Raw genomic sequence first — 17,886 nt, 5'->3', positions numbered from 1 at the left:
GGAAAAATACTTCATTGGATTCATAGTCAAAAGTGTATCAAGGAATGATAACAACGAAGCAGATGAGCTAGCGAAAGCGGCTTCGCAGAACCTGCCTATGCCTCCAGACTTTTTCTAACAGAAGCTAACTGAACCAGCCCTCGAAGACAGTATCAACCAAACGCGCCTGGTTGCAACAATCGAAAGCGAAGACTGGCGTTTTTCAATAATGGCATATCTGCGGGGTCAGAGAGATATCGAAGATCGGGTCGAGGAAAAGCGCATGGCTCAGAGGGTCAGAAATTATAAAGTTATAGACGACAATCTATACAAAGCAGGAGTCTGCGCACCATTCTTGCGATGCATATCTCAGAAAGAAGGCCAACAACTGTTAAGCGAAATTCACAGCGGGTTGTGCGGTTCTCATATCGTAACAAGGGCTTTGGTCGGAAAAGCATACAGGCAGGGCTTATATTGGCCAACGGCTGTAAATGAGGCGGACCAACTGGTACGAAGTTGCCAACAGTGCCAATTCTGGGCGAAGGGATCAAGTAGACCGACGACGAAGACACAACTCATTCCGCTGATCTGGCCATTACGGCGATGGGGAATTGACATTGTTGGGCAACTGCCGCCAGCCCCAGGGAATTTGCGGTATGCGGTGGTGGCAATAGAGTACTTTTCAAAATGGGTAGAAGCAATGCCACTTGTGAGCATAACGTCAAGAAACATACAGAAATTCCTATGGCAGAATATTGTGTGCCGCTTCGGGGTTCCAAGCGAAGTAACCGTGGACAATGGCACTCAGTTTGATAGCACAGGTTTTAGAGATTTCTGTAATGGTCTGGGCATAAAAGTAATTTTTGCATCAGTATACCACCCACAATCTAATGGCGCAGTTGAGAGAGCAAATGGCATCATCTTCGCGAGGGTCGTGAAGCGTCTTCACGGATTTCCAAAAGGAAAGTGGGTCGAAGAACTGCCCAAGGTACTATGGTCATTAAGAACAATGGTTGCAAGACCAATGGGATATACGCCATTTTGACTCCTCTTCGACGAAGAGGCCATGACTCCAGAGGAATGCAAAACAAAATCATTCAGGGTCGGGAATGAACTAGACCAATGCGAAGAACTATCATCGAAAGATGCCCTTGAAGAAGTAAGATTGCAAGCCGCAAAAAACATGGCCAGTTATAAAAAAGAGACAAGAAAATGGAGAGATAGGAATGTATCCGAAAAGACCTTCGCCCCCGGAGACTTGGTGCTGCGAAGGTTCGGTACAACAGCATCGGTTGGAAAACTTCAGAGTAAATGGGATGGCCCTTTCATAGTTAAAAGATCTCTGAGACCTGGCTCATATCATTTAGCTAATATGGAAGGTGAGGAGCTTCCGCACACCTGGAACACAGACAATCTTCGCAAGTTCTACGCCTGAGGGTCGGCAACTAAAGTCCGAGACTCCAATGTAATTTTTAATTTCGCAGTATTTCTTGCAATCACGTTGTAAGGGTACTGCACTCTTTTCCTCACAGGGGGACCCCTTCACTAGGGGGTGAGGTTTTTAACGAGGCAGAAACCCATATAAACAATGATAGTGCCACCCCCAAAAAAATGTTGCTTGTCTCGAGTACTAGTAGTTTTCGTCGAAGTGCGCCAGCCTATAGATAGATTGGTGCACCAATCGACGACTAGAACGCGGTGTGAAGTGTAAGCAAACAAACGTACACTTGCGACCTTCGGGGGATTACAAAAACCGCTAGGGGGCTAAGAGTGCCTGCCCCCGCACCGAAGGGATAAACATACCTTCGGGAGAAAAAACGAAGTGTCGCTGAGCCAACGAAACAGCAGCGCACTTCGCCAGAAGTCGGGGGCTAAGAGTGTCTACCCCCGCACCGAAGGGAAAAATATACCTTCGGGAGAAAAAGCGAAGTGTCGCTGAACCAATGAAACGGCAGCGCACTTCGCCAGCAGTCGGGGGCTAAGAGTGCCTGCCCCCGCAACGAAGGGAAAAACATACATTCGGGAGAAAAAACAAAGTGTCGCTGAACCAACGAAACGGCAGTGCACTTCGCCAGAAGTCAAGGGCTAAGAGTGCCTGCCCCCGCACCGAAGGGAAAAACATACCTTCGGGAGAAAAAATGAAGTGTTGTTGAACCAACGAAATGGCAGCGCACTTCGCCAGAAGTCGGGGGCTAAGAGTGCTTGCCCCCCCCCCCCCACCGAAGGGAAAAGCATACCTTCGGGAGAAAAAACGAAGTGTCGCTGAACCAACAAAACGGCAGCGCACTTCGCCAGAAGTCGGGGGCCAAGAGTGCTTGCCCCCCCCCACCCCAGGCCGAAGTTACCTGCGACTAAAAGTCGGGGGGGGGGGGGGGACAACATTTAAAAAAATATATATTAGCCCCATGCAATCGCAGGAAACTGCGGCGAAATTCGGTGGGAGGGCTTCGCCAAATACGTCTGACCCGAAGATCCAACTAAGATTCAGAACGCCCCGAATCATAGAAAACGCTTCGGGCGCCATGCCACTAAAAGTATAACAAAAGGGCAAATCATAATACAAAACTGATTTATTCCACATCAGAATCAACATCTGGATCAACAAAATCCTTATACAAACGACTGAAAGAAAATTGATAAGCAATGCCTTCGCTGGCATGAAAACGCGACGTTGGGGCCGGGTGGGCCCCAACTTGAGTACAATATGATGGTGATGTAGGGATATCGTCGTCGCTACCACTGCGCCTCACTACCTGCGAAGAGGGACCACACCGATAGCAAATTTGCGGTCTGTGCAAAACCGGCTCTTCGTCCTGAGGTTCAATCTTTGGCTCAAGGAGCACCGATGTGCCTTCAACGTCTCCTTTCGCTGCACGGCGCAGATTCCATTCAGTTCGTCGACTAGCTAGCGTCGAAGGACTAACAGATTTCCAAAACGCTTTTGTCCTAGCGTTCATATCATCATACGACCTACACTTCGCATGCCAATACTGCTCGAGCTCGATATCGGCATGACGTCGGTGAAATAATTCCCAGCAAGACCAGGACACATAAAAATTGTCCCTCATCATGGTCAAAGGCACAGCTTCTTCGGCTACCTGCGCAGTGTCCGAAGGAAGGACCTGCGTAGGGAGCGCAAAAAGGTCAATACCACTTCGATATAAACATAAAATATATTACACAACCAATGTGTTACATCGTCAATTACAAAAGCGAAAGCATAAACAATACAACCCTTCGTGCCGATTCAACCCACCTTCCCAGTATCTTCGGCTGTCGTGGTCGTCGGTTTCGACGAGGGGTCATCCCTCACCTTGGCCTAACAAAAAATTAATAATAATAAATTCATTATTACTACACATAACCCCTTTTATAATCTTCGATCAGACAAAACAAAAGTTAACTCAACATACCCTTTGTCGGTTCATTTCGGCTTCTCGAAGAGCGAGCTCGCGGCCATGCTTGCACCAATAATTGGTGGTGAATGATCGAGCAGTGCTCTTCGATGCCTTTGTAATGACCGAAGTTGACAGATCCGAAGGGTACTGGAAGGAAGGCCTTTGGAGAGCAGTATGATGGTCGTAACCCGTCATCTTGACAGACTGCACAAGACTTCGGGCAGCAACCATTGCGCAGAAGTTGCCGTAAAGTTGTGCGGCAGGAAGGAGGCTACCACTGGTCTCATTGATCCAACTAATAAGTCCACCCAGCCCTACGAGTTCGATTGATGGGGGAGTCATCGAGGCGCCAATACCTTCGAAGGTATGACTGATTGCTTCACACGCGGCGGCCGCCTTTGGCTCAAGCTCCCCAATGACATTAAGAGCATCGTCATTATAAGCCTTCGCTTCGCTTAATTCAGCTTGCAGCCGCTCAGCTTTCTCTTTCTCCGACGCGCAAAGTGCTTGCAATTCGCACACTTGCGCCTCGAAGGACTGCAGGTTCTGGCGAAGATAGCTTACTTCGCTGTCCGCAATCCCCTTCTCCGAGCGAAGGGTGCTAACCTCCCTTTCAAGCTGCTCCAGTCGTAATTCTGCATCCTTCGCTTGCCGCGACATCTCGCGTTTCTGGCCCTCAGCTTTTTCCGCCTGTTTTTGCAACAAGTCAATCTGAGCCTGAGCGCTTTGGGCCCGGGCTTCAGATTTTTAAGCTTGCTTACGTTGAGCTCGTGAGAGGAGCAAAACCTGAAGTATCGAATACAAGTCAGCAAAATACCAAGTTTTTTAATGTAAGAAAATATACGATATACCTTCGCTATAGCCACATCGGATGCATCGATCAGCTCGCTTGTAGACTTCTGGGCAAGCGGAATCTCGAGTTCAATAAGGACGAAGGTTCCAAACATCTTCTTCGCATCACTGACCTTCCCGATACTCGGTTCAAAAGTGGCGGGCCGCAATGCCTCAGGCGCAAAGGCCTTTGCGTCAAGCAGCCCGCCAAGACCCATCAAACCCTTCCCTTTGCGGCGGGGCGCACTCGGCGTTGACTCTTCGGTCTCGGAAGATGAGCTCGAAGGTGATAAGGGCGATGAGTACGCCGCCACTTCTACGTCGTCGGCACCTACGGCTTCGGGCTCCTCCTGAATGGCGGGCTTGGTTATTGCGCCTGCCTCTGTCAATTCCTCCTCATCGCTCAGAATTAACGTTGGAAGATCAACGCGTGAGCAAAACAAGGACTTCGGCGCCTGGACCTCCTGCACGCCTTCAGAACTCTCCCGACGGGCCATGTCACGCGAAGCAGCAGAGCCCTCCGGAGACGTTTCTGTGTGAAAAACCTCGGGCGCGGCTTCGCGCGGTCTTTTCCAGAGGGCAACAACTTTCTTGGTGCGGCCCACCTTCGACGACCGCTCTGGGTTCTTCCTCTTCGTCGAAGGGCCAACAGCGGGCTCTTCGCCCGCTTCCACTACTGGGGAGTCCCCCGCGCTACTTTGCAGCACGGCGGCAATCTTCAGTCGTTCAGCATATGACAGACCTCGATACTCGAAGATTTTGTTCAGTCTTCGGGTAAGTCCCTGGTTGGCGCACAGCTGCGCTTCGCCAGGTGTAATCTTGCCAACTAACATTATAGCCTTCGCCTCCACCTCGACGACTGACAAATCTGGAAAAAATCATAACCGTTAGGCAAGGAAATTTAAATTATGTAAAAATGCGCGGACAAGAGGGCACCTGCGAAGCCGTCCAAAGTAGGATGGGGCCGGCAAAGCCCCTCGGGCCCCTTGTCCCCGAATTCCGGAATAACCCAGCCATGGCTAAGAGGCCAGACTCCGGCAGCCAAGAACTCCTCCACCAAATCACGGGTAGAAAGATGCTTCGCACACCTAGCGAAGGCTTCAAGGGCAATTTGCTGCGATGATTTCAACCGCACATCTGGCGCGCGGTTTCCCTTCACTTCTTCGCATTTAGATACAAGGTATTGTTAGGCCTCCACCTTGTGGTAGAACCACCACTGAGTCCAATCACTAGGCCACTTATTCTTGTTCACAACCGCGGGCGTAGACAAGCCAGCGCGATAGGAGAAGTTCAGACACCCATAGTGGGCCTCGCTCTGCACTCCGCGGGCGAAGACCGACTTAGGTTGGTGATGCAGTAGGTGCACGGCGGAGAAGGCCCTGGCGGACGCCTTAACCCCCTCCGAGTTAGCGTCCCAGGCGAAGAGACTCATTCTAACTATGACGTTAGGGGTCAATTGATGCAAATAGACATTGAAGAGTTTTAATACTTTGATCACCATCTCGTCACAAGGAAGCCGAAGGCTAGCCCAAAAATAGTGCACAAACACAATAGCCTCATCGTCAGCGGACTCCGGTATCTCTTGTTTGCCGGGAAGCCGGACCTTCGAGACATCGCTAATCAAACCTTCTCTAACAAGGCCAGCCAGAACTTCGCCGTCCACACTGGATTGTTCAATCCAGTAGGTCTTCGGTTGGGAGGATCTAAGCTTCGGAGCCATCTAGTCCAAGAAATTCCTTCAACAGCGCGATGACAATCGGGGGCTTCGTCTAAGGCGTCCAAAAAACTATAACTGACTTCGTACAAGAGCGGCAGCTTTTAGCAAGGGCACGGTGAAATTTTTTTGATAGCAGCCCGGTATTTATAGGGCGAGATGGCCGCGGTTACAATTTGCAGCATCAAAAATTGTACCGGCACCAAAAACCATGCTCGGATATCCACCATGAACATTAAATGCAGGCAGTTATAGAGATCGTTGCGTCGCCGCTAAGGAGCATTAAAAAAAACATACAACATCTAAAAATTAACAACGTGCATTGAATCCAGCAAACTTCGACAGTGCATTGAATCCAGCAAACTTCGACAGGCCGAAGGGGGACGACGTTTAGATATCTCGAAGGCTACAGGCTTGGCCTATCGAAGATAAACCTTGCCAGTAGGGGGCTATTGTTGGGGATCATCTCCCGCCACCCCCTGACTCGAAGGGAACCGCGAAGTTTACTGGAGATGCTACGTGATAGCTATCGTGCTGATTGCAGGAGTTCGTCCGTCAGTCGCGGAGATCAGGGAGCGAAGTTGGTCGAAGGGTGCAGGTGTCCACGCACCTTCAGGTCCCCGAATCAGCGAAGGCGGAGGCTAATCGACTTCGACTGTTGAGCGAAGCCTCGGTTCGCGCCCTGCATCTTTTGGAACGAGCGAAGGCACGACCTGGTCTTCGCCGGGGGGCGAAGGCTGGCCGTCATGTGGCCGGGCGAAGAGGGCTTTGACACCCTTCGAATGGATGGCCAGCTCGATAGTGGGCCCGATTACGGTTGTCCTGGGTACTGTTGTAATTATGGGATCATACTCATTTGTACCATATTACCCCCGGATATTTCAGGAATGTAGCAGGTTAGGGGGTAAGATATGTAAACGGGACCCATGATCGCCGGGTACAGGCTATAAATAGAGCCACAGTGTAACCGTAAGAGGTAATTAAAAACTGTTCCACTTCCAGTACGTGTCACTCTAAGGAACATTCGATACCTCCACTTCCGAAGGCCCGCCTTGTCTGGGACTTCGATCCCAACAGTTTGATATGGATTTTTTTCTATTATAATCCTAATTTTAATTATTAATAATTTAATTTTACTTGAACTCTTTATTTAGATATTTAACTTTCCAAACCTTATGGAAATCAAATTGCTACTTTTAAATAAGTTTTAATTCTAAATTTAGCTATTTATTAATCATATCTGATATGTATTTTTTGTTTAATCTAGACCGCTAGATGTTCATAATAATAAGTGATCTAAATTATTTTTCTTTTTTCAATTAACGTGGTATTTTCATGACTTTGAGAGTGAATATATTAATCATATTTGATATGGACTATTTGGTTTAATATAGATCGTTAGATGTTCATAATAATAAGTGGTAATTCTTTTTTTTCCTGATGAATGTGGTAATTTTGTGACTTTGAGAGCGAATATGGTGGCTCCTTTTAACACTCAAATAATAATATAACTAGCAAGGTGGTACATGCTAATATCGTGACTAGTCTTGTTGTAATATTTTATCACGATATTTTTTGTTTAAAAATTTGCTTCTTTAGTTTTTTTATTGAGGTTACTACCATTTAAGTGATCCACGCTAATAGCGTGATTGGTCTCACTGCAATATTCAGGTAATTCAATGTACTCAAATAGTCGTGGGTGAACTGTTTATCCTCTATCATTTGCTTCTTTCTCAACTCCAAAATCTATGTAGTCGAGAACCAAGCCTTGTCTTGAGTAGTTAGTGGAGGTGATTGTATCACCAAGATGGAGATTTTTTAGTGGTAGGTGGCGTATCCGTCAACATCAAGATATTTGTGACGACTTCATTAATCTCTAATTTCTGTATCTCCGGTTTAAGTAGACGTTATGTAAGTGCATGCGTGTGGTGATATTAGTATGTGCATGCTGCTGCACGTTGTGGAGTTTCGTAGTCTGTACATTAGATTTTTTTTTTCGTTTCTAGTAAGTAGAAATGCAATTGGCTCATCTCACGTTAAATGTCCTGGTTTGAAGAAGAATCAATATACTCACCATAATTTGGTGGTTTTGTGAGTACCCGGTGGCAAATGCAATCGGCTCATCTCACGTTAAACTACGCGGAATTCAAACCTTGCTAACCTAATCCCTGCACGCTATACGCACGCGGGTACGCGACTTCTTTTTCCCCTACCTTGGATGAGAGTTTAACGTGGGCCAGACCGATTATCGGCCTCAAAACGCCAGGAAATGCTCTGGTGGGGCACATCTGGCAGAGAGATGTGGGGTCCGCTTGACGGCTCCTTGCATCTCAGTTGGAGACATTTCTTTGGCGTCGCTCCGTGGGGTGGATGGTATGGTTCCGTCACCGCGAATGATCCGGCGTTTGCGGTTGTTGAGAGGGAGGGGGGGGGGTATGTGTATGTATTGACGGCGGTGATACCTTGAATCTTGAAATCGAAATCTATACGGAACCTGCTTCGGAAACTTTATGTTCATACTCAATTTGGAAACCAGCTTAAAACCTTCCAAACTTGAGGGGTTAGTGAAATTTTGCTTCGAGATCCGAACCTTGAAAGTTGAAATACACTGAAACTTCCTTGTGGCTCGAAACATGCTTTACTTGTGCAAGTTAAAACACGCTTGAAATTTAAATGTTGTTTGTTTAGGAAAAGAGAATTTAGAATTGTTGAAATATTTTGTGAAGCTTTTCTCTTGGAACTAGTTGCTTGTTTTTTTTAAACCTCTTTTTGCTAAAACTCTGTTGAAACTTGAGTGGAATAACACTTGAAAACTGCTACACCATGTAACTCAAATTGAATCTTAATCTCTCAAAAAATCAGACTTCCTATCCATTTGGAATTTAACTGTGCTTGTTGTTTTCAGTGAGAAGGATCGACGACAGATGAGTAGAATATTAGATGAGGTATGATTACTTTTACAGATGACCAGTCAAAAGAAGGCAATCCAAGGAACCATCGGAGACAAAGAAGCCAAGAACCAGGTTTTCACGCTAGCGCTGAAGTCAAAAGCTTCCAAATTTTATACTCGATAACTATTGACGCTTCGATTTGATCTAACGAATTGGCAAGCAACTTATTTCTTTACAGAAAAAAAGCTTCATCATATATCAAAAGTTCGAACGAGACCAAAAGCCAACCATATACAGTTTTCAGAAATTGCACATCAATCTCCATGTATAAATTTTCAGAAATTTCAGGAATTGCTCATCAATCTCCATGTATCGGTTTTCAGAAATTGCACATCAATCGCCATATTTCACAATGGGAGGAGCGTCTGTGGCTTCAGATTTAAAGCTTAAACATATAATACTATGTATAGCACAACGAGCACAAAACAAAAAGGAGAATATAACAACCAAACAAAAGGCACAAATTCGAATCCTATCAACACACCCTATTCAGGATTCAGCTACGAGCTGCCGCGTACACACGAGCGGATCCACTTGCCGCGAGGCCCGCGACAAGGCAGGCAGCGACACCCATCCCCACGATGGCGACGGTGCTCGCCCCGAACCCCTCCAACTGCGCCGCGGCATCGGCGGCGCCGGGCGGCGGGCGGGGCAGAAAAAAGGAGCGGAAGATGTGGATCGAGACATTGAACAGAGCAGCGAAGAACACGACGGTGACGACGGCGGCGGCCGAGGGCAGCCCGAGCTCCGCGGCGGCGGCCGCGAATGGCTCGACGGACCACGACGCGGACATCAGGGCGGCGAGGACGAGGAATGCGGAGGCGGCGGGGTCGGTTGGGCGGAAATGCATCATGGGTTGGCGGTCTGCTGAACGACGTCGCGCGACGAGTAAGTTGAGTGAGAGCATGGTCCAGTGGAAGAGCGCTGCAACGGCAAGGACGACGCAGGGGACGACGGCCGGGTGGAGATGAAGCTCAGCGGTGGCGTCCACGATCGGCTCCAAGTGCATCAGAGCGCTCATGGCGAGGCAGAGCGCAATGAAAGGGGGGAGTGGAGATCTCGATGCGGTGCCGGGTTGCGCTGGTCCGCCGGTACCGGTTGGGCGAAGCAGCATACTGGGCTTGCCTTCGGCTGCCCGGCGCGCGACGAGGAAGTTGAGGGAGAGGACTGCCCGCTGGAAGAGCGCGGCGACAGCGAGGACGACGCAGACGAAGACGGCTGGGTGGAGGTTTTGCTCGGCTGCGGCCACGAGCGGCTCCGCGTGCAGCACAGCGCCCATGGCGAGGCAGAGCACGATGAAATGGTGAAGTGGAAGTCTCGAGGCCGAGCCGGTAGGCGCTGAAGCGGCGGTAGCGGTTGGGCGTAACAGCACCTCGGGTTCGCGTTGGGCTGGCCGGCTCGCGACGAAGCAGGTGAGGGAGTGGATCGCCGAGTGGAAGAGCGCGGCGACAGCGAGGACGATGCAGGCGACGACGCCCGGCTTGAGATGGAGCTCGGCCGCGGCGGCCACGAACGGCTCCGCGTGCAGCAGAGCGCCCATGGCGAGGCAGAGCGCGATGAAAGGGGGAAGTGGAGTTCTCGACGCGGAGCCCATCGGAGCTGCTGCGGAAGTAGCTGTTGGGCGGAGCAGCAGCCTGGGTTCCCCGTCAGCTGGCCGGAGCGCGACTTGGAAGTTGAGGGAGAGGATGGCCCCTTTTATAACAACGGTCAACGGAGGGGTGGCGGGGGGCGTTCGGCGGAGGGGGCTGTTCGCTGAAATTGCGTCGGTCGAGACGAGTCACGAGTGGGAGCGGGGCCCACAACAATGCCACTCGGGATCTCCGGTCTGCCGCCTAATCCCCTGAGTCAATCGAGATGATGGGCTCGTGTCGTCTTGCTGGCCCCCGTTCGAATCGAGACGAGTGGGCACGTGTCGTCCACGTGGCCGCCATGTAGTGCGCGCTGTTCGGACGCCGGATCTCTCGCTTCCCTTCCCTCGTCTGAGTCAGCCGCCGCCGTTCGAATCGATTCTGAGTGTGTAGAATCGAATATTTAATCAGACGGGTGAATGATCGTGAAGCTAATTTTAAAATTTAAAATATCTCAATTAAATATTCAATTTATTCATAAAATTTAGTTCGAATGAACAGCTATCACGTCACTGAAAACGATACCTATAAATTTCCAACCGTTGAAATATCTTTAATTTTTACAGTAAAAAAACTAAACAATCATGCAAAATTATTCTTATAAAAATCACGTCAATCGAATATATAAATCTAAAGATATAAATTTATAAACAGATTGTCACATATTGTAACAAAAATAGATCAAACGTAAATAGTGCATGAATTATGAAAATTTGATCAATTAAAATTTTCAAAAATTACCTTGATGCGTAAATAGCGCATATATTTTTAGGAGTGGATACCGCGAGCAAAGCTATACTTTTAGGAGTAGATACAACGACCAAACATTATCGAATGCGAATACGAATTGGATTGTTCAAATCCGAATTTACATTCTAATACGTACTAAATTCAATTGTATACATAGTCCGCTTTATGTTACTTATATTTATATTACATAGAAGTATTTCTACATATTCGAATACAGATATTATGCATATCTATATCTATTTCTGGGAAACGAATTCAAATGTATCTATATTTGTATCCGTCTGTCAATCAGATATAAATTTTTCTAAACACATTTATATTTAACAAAATACACATATCAGATAATACGAATATCTCCTATCCATTATCCACCTGTATGTATTTGTTCCCCACGCGTAAACGTGCCAATTACCGATACTTACGGCCGCGCGGCGACCACCTGCCTATATTATTATCTACCACGGAACGGGCAGGGAAAGCTATTAGCCTATATTTTTTTCAGACCGTCTGTTTGCTCTCGACAAGTAGTTTTTCAAAAGATAAAAGCCTCTACATTTTATACTCATTTTATACTCGATGACTATCACTCTTCAATTTCACCGCCCTATGGCTTGGCAAGAGAGACATCTCTCTACAGAAAACTCCATATATCAAAGTTCGAACGAAACAGAAGGCCATCTGACAAGCACGAAAACAACCACTAGAAAAAGGTCTAGTTTTAACACAAGCATCCAGTGGCACAGCACGGATTACAGCACCCAGAACATCGACATCCTTCTGTTCATTTCCTACATGACCAAACACACCCACAAGAACATCCGGGGCACGACGGTTTGGGAACACTGAAGCATGATCTGCAGCAGCAGGTGCTGCCATCTTGTCCCTCGCAGCACGATGACTGGCACTTACAGCAAGAAGGCGGCCCCTTACAGCACGATGACTGGCAGTTGAAGCACTGCTTGCAGGGGCACCCAAATAAGTTGGAGCATTTGAAGGACTTGAAGCAACTGAAACAGCTTGAGCACCGAGGGCAAGAGCAGGAGCAGCATTGTGCACAACTGCAACATTGTTTGTTGAAGCAGCTACAGTTTGGCTTGCAGTCGCAGCAACCGTTAGAACATGAGTAGCACTGTCTGCATCTGCCGCAGGGGTTGCAGCAGGAGCAGCTTGGGAGGCTACAGGTGCAGCAATTTGGGCTGCTGCAACTGCACTTGATTTTTTTACAGCATGAAGGGATCTTGAAGCAGCTGCAGTCAAGTTTGCAGCATGATGGATGGCAGCACGAGCTGCAGTTCGGACAACAGGATGAGCAATCAGGTTTGCAGCAGGACGCGTGGCAACAGGACAGCAGTTCGGCCCACAGCACGGCTTGTTGCATGATTTGCAGCTTGGCTTGCAGCACGACTCATTGGAGCATGAGCAGCAAGAGCAATCGAAGCAACTTGGTCTTTTGCACTTAGGAAAGCACTGACAGGAACAGCAAAACCATGACATGCATATGCACAATTTTGATCTGCAGGAAAAAAAGAGAGAGTAAGCTCAGCATTTTCACAGTGCAGATAATTGTGCCAGAAGTTCAATAAGGAAAGTCATTTTAAGTTGTTACACTGCTACTAGAACAGGGTGGTACAAATGTGCATTGTATTGCACCGTTGTGAACAAGAAAATAAATTATCATCTTCGATTCGTATAAATAATATAATGGAATTAAATCAATGGAAAATGTTTTATGATCTACTACAAAAGAATATTATAAAGAATTCCAAGTAAAACATGAGTTCAGCCGTTCAGGGCAAAGAAGTGTCGTGCCATAATAAGTCTTTAGGAATTGCGGCTTTACAAGTTTCAGCAAAGAATAATCCCTCGGTGTGTCTTTCTAGTGCAATGGAAGGTTTCTAGAAAAACAATGCAGGCACCAGAACTAAGCATAAAAATTAGCCCGTTTTGCTTCATTGTAGAGTCTGACATCACTTTGGTTGAATAGAACATGTGCTTACAAAAATCAGATTTGATCACAGAACATATGTAAGTGCATCTTTGTTTTCAGAAAACCAAAAAGTTCAAGTATATCTTCCAGCAAGAAAACACTGCGGCAGCAACAAATAGCCTTGCTATTCCCACAAAAAGAAGGCAACCACGTCACCTGTAGTACTTGATGCTGGCATGTAGGACTAGTTACTCTGTTGAGAGTGGTAAGTTCTACAAATCACGTGTCATTTATGAAAAGCGACCGTGCCAAATGAACTCCACTAGCAAGAAAATGAGACTAAGCATGTCGAGTCCTTGCGCTATTTTTTCAAAGAAGCCAGTGGATTTGCAACTTCTGTACCACCAAAATGAAAATGCAACAATCTACTTGTTTGCTCATTGAGATGCAAGGACAATATTAACATGCATTCTCCAAGAAGAAATACATCATCAAGATTTGCATGCACCTGCCATGCAATACCTGAAAGGAACATATAATGGAATGCATACTTGATCCACCAAAAAAGATGACAGGATCTGTGCCTCTTCTTCTGTCTGAACATAGAACAAAACAAGAGCTCCCCAGAATTTTCTGAATCAGTCAACACTATGACAACACAGATGTTTTAGGCCTCAAAATGTGGAGAAAAAAAATCTGCATTTTGCAGGTGTACAATCTGTACAAAATTTTTTCCACAACATCCTTTTGCATACACAGAACTTCAAGCAACGCAAAGCAAAATTGTTGGGATCTTATTCTTCTTTTTCTTCAAACCGGAGTGCTCTGCTGCCTCTTCTGGGTCATTAGTTTACCGCGTACACATGTCAAACAAATTCTTCAAGAAAGTCCAAATATGTTAAAAAAATTAGGATAAAAGGCATAATCAGGATAATGGAGCATGGACCTTGATTAAACTTTCAAGTGAATGTACAGACTAATTTATTTGACATCCTAGATTAGCAATGTCCTTTTGTATTTTAAGTTATTTGATAAAATTTGCTTTTGCTTGAAAGGACTGTTTGCTGCTCAATTTTCAGTAGCATGCTACTTATCAAAAGGAGTAACTTCTTTTTGCCAGCTGGACCACATATATTGCACTAATATATGCTGATTGTACACGAGCGTAATAACCTGATTTCTAGTACCAAGAAGTAAATAATGTGATGTCTCAGTATTGTACAAATATCCTCTCTTACTTATTTTTGGGAGCCACAAGCAAGACTCGCTGGGGGTAACTATTGCACAGATATCAATTTCAATTATGCTTTGAGAGATGTAGTGAGCAATTGATGTACGGCACAAGCACTGAATCTCTCAGTATGATCAGTAAATCGGTGATGAATCCAAAATGCCCTTTGGAATGTTCAATAGAAACAGGACATACTCTTTTTACGTCAATCTTCAGAGATTCATTTTCTAATTGATGATCGTGCCAAATAAAAGCAACATTACAATTTCATAAATACTGATAAGTACTGCTAACTGATTCCACCATCAAACACTGCCTACTTCTCAGACATTTGATTCCAGCAAACTTTTGGGGTCCAACATGGATCCCCTGATCTTAAAGCACACGCTGGCAAATATCCACGATGTTTTTATTTTATTTTACTTTTTTTTTAATTTTTCTTGACAAACTACATATACTTGTATAATCTATGTTTGACATACACTCGTTCCTAGTATACTCTACACGACTGTACAAGTCTACACTGTATATTACACAAAGATCGCAAAACACAACGTAAATAAATCACTAAATCACGTAGTCGAATTTAACCACCATTGACCATCCATGCTGTTCAGCTGCGAGCTGGTGCGTACCCATACGCCGATCCACCGGCGGCAACAAGGCAGGCCACGACCCCAACCCCCATGGCGGCGATCGCACCGACCCCTTCCCACTGCGCCGCGGCGAGAAGCGGGCGGCGCAGGAAGAAGGAGCGGAAGAGGTGGACCGTAGCGCAGAAGAAGGCGGCGAAGAGCACGAGGGTGGCCACCATGACGGCCCAGGGCAGGCGCAGCGTGGCGGCGGCCGTGAACAGCTCGACGAACGGCGAAACGGACATCAGCGCCGCGAGGATGAGGAATGCGGAACGCACGAGGCGGGATTGGGAAGAGTCTACTTCGGTAACCAGCCCATTCGGTTTGCACCGTTTTCTTAAATAGATCGATTTTTGATAAAGTTTAAATTTAAAATTCAAAAAAATAAAAATTGATAAAATTCAATTGATTTCTACTTAATTACTATGCAGTTATCGTGGTTTTCATGGTAATCTTCGAAGGCCGGTTTTCAGAGGTCAAACGTATTTGTAAACCCTTATTACACCGCTTCATTTAGGATGCGACCTCTTGGAAGTTTACACAGGAGGGGAGTACACGGCAGCTCCGACTTACGAAGCACAGTTCCTAGGCTCCTTAGAAACGAATTGCAAATCCTAATTTGGCAGGCGTGGTCACCACCGAAATGTAATTTTTTTGCATGCTAGCAAATCAGAACAGACTATGGATTTCAGATAGGCTGGCCAAGAGAGTCTGGCCCCACAATTCGTGTTGTCTTCTGTGCAGAAAGTGATCCTGAAACAGGGCTCCACCTGTTCGCTGAGTGCAGATTCTCGCAACGAGTCTGAAAATATCTTACAAATTGGGTGTCGCAACCATCTCTCAAGTATATAACCTGACAACAATCCAGCTCCATTCACCAATGGTGGACAGGGATGGCTTATATCCCAAACCTGCCAAAACAGGGACTTAAGATGACAGACTTAAGATGAGAGACTTAAGGAGACTTAAGATGAGAGACTTAAGTCCCTGTTTTGGCCACATCCCAATAAATTTTATATGCTCGTATTTTATATGAGAGATCTCTCTTTAGAGCATGGCCACATCCCAATAAATTTTATGTTTATGCTTTTATTTTTTATTATGCCAAGGTTGATTTTATTTATATGATTCTAACTAGCAAGTCACTAGCTAATTCGTGTTTTTAGAAGATAACTCAATTACTATTCCCCAAACCATAAAAAAGAGAAAATGAGCGCTTACTTTGCAGCCACCTGCTGTTTCAGCATCAACACCAGAAGCAACACTCAAAATAGGAGTATATATCTTTAGGTAATTCTGTATACTCAAATAGTCAAGAGTGAACTCTTTATCCTCAATCTTAATCACTGTAGTCCAAAATCAAGTCTTAGCTTAGATAGTTAGTGGAGGTGGTTGTCTCACCAAGACATGTAACCATCGACAGCGACACGTTTATGGTAACTTTGTTAGTCTTTAAGCTCTGCAACTTATATCTATAGTATGCGTTGTGTGAGCACGTGTGCAGTGATGTTAGTGTGTACACATATTATACTAAGGTTTCTATTTTTTTCTGTAGTCAGTACACTGGATTTTTTTGTTTCTAATAAGTAGAAATGCAATCGGCTCATCTCACATTAAACGTCCTGGTTTGAAGAAGAATCAATATACTCACCGTGATTTGGTGCTTGTGTGAGTACCCGGTGGCAAATGCAGCCGGCTCATCTCACGTTAAACTACGCGGAATTCAAACCTTGCTAACGTAATCCCTACACGCTAGGGTGTACCAAGGGTGCTATGTTGGTTGGCAAACTTTTATCCATCTTCAAGCTTTTGCTCTGATGTGATGATTATATAATAGGATAGCTTGTTGTGAGCTTTTTTAGTTTTTGTCAGCTGATGTTTCTGTTCGTTTCTGGTAAACTGGTAACCTCGGTCTATTACAGAACTGATGTTTTCGCTTTCTATAATAGCAGGGAGTATCTTTTGTCTAAAAAAAATCCCTACGCGCTACATGTACGTAGGTACCTGGCCTCTTTTTCCCTGTACCTTGCACGAGCGTACACTGACAGCGGGCCCAGACCGATTATCATCCTCAAAACGCCAGGAAAATGCTCTGGTGGGGCACTTCTGGCAGAGAGATGTGGGCCCTGGCTTGGTGGCACTTTGACGTTTCTTCGGCACCACAACGTTGCGCGATAGGAAACCGAAAGTTAGCTGTCTGACTGTAATATTTTATTATAACAATATTTTCGCAGTGTGACCTAGGTTAATAACTTAGCTGTCTTACTGTAATATTTTATTATAACAATATTTTCGTAGTATGACCTAGGTTAATAACTTAGCTGTCTTACTGTAATATTTTATTATAACAATATTTCATTAAAAATTAGTCTCTTTATTTTGTTTTACAAGATTAGTGTCATTTAATTATATAATACATAAAATTAGAAGAAGAGATATAAATTATGTTAATTGAAGAGAATATTATTTATGCTTTAAATTTGTACTCGAATAGTATACATGTATTGATTTGATTCGTATACGTTTTGATCAATTACTGAAATCGTATGTCAAGTATATACAATCTAACCAAACTCAAAATAAGTTTGCTTTGCTAGCATATTTTGTCTTGCTTGCTATTTGCTTGATACGAAGATACTGAGTTACACGGTGCTTTAAAAAAATCATTATTTTTCATTATGAATTTTAGCTATTGATAAATTGTATTTTACATGACTCTTTATTTAGTATTTGATTTTTATAATATTTTTATTTTTTAAAACTATATTTGATATGGATCTTTTTTTTCTATTTTGATCCTAATTTTAATTATTACTAATTTAAATTTACTTGAACTTTTTTA

At 45.3% G+C, this 17,886-nt stretch overlaps 1 pseudogene; it reads right to left on the bottom strand.

The window, feature by feature from the left end:
* Positions 1-11,858: 11,858 nt before the first annotated feature.
* On the bottom strand, positions 11,859-15,289 carry LOC133896973 (guanine nucleotide-binding protein subunit gamma 4-like; annotated as a pseudogene).
* Positions 15,290-17,886: the final 2,597 nt, after the last annotated feature.

The sequence above is a fragment of the Phragmites australis genome, chromosome 17 (assembly GCF_958298935.1).
Source record: "Phragmites australis chromosome 17, lpPhrAust1.1, whole genome shotgun sequence".
NCBI lineage: Eukaryota > Viridiplantae > Streptophyta > Magnoliopsida > Poales > Poaceae > Phragmites > Phragmites australis.
This window is presented reverse-complemented; position numbering and strand designations above follow the sequence as displayed.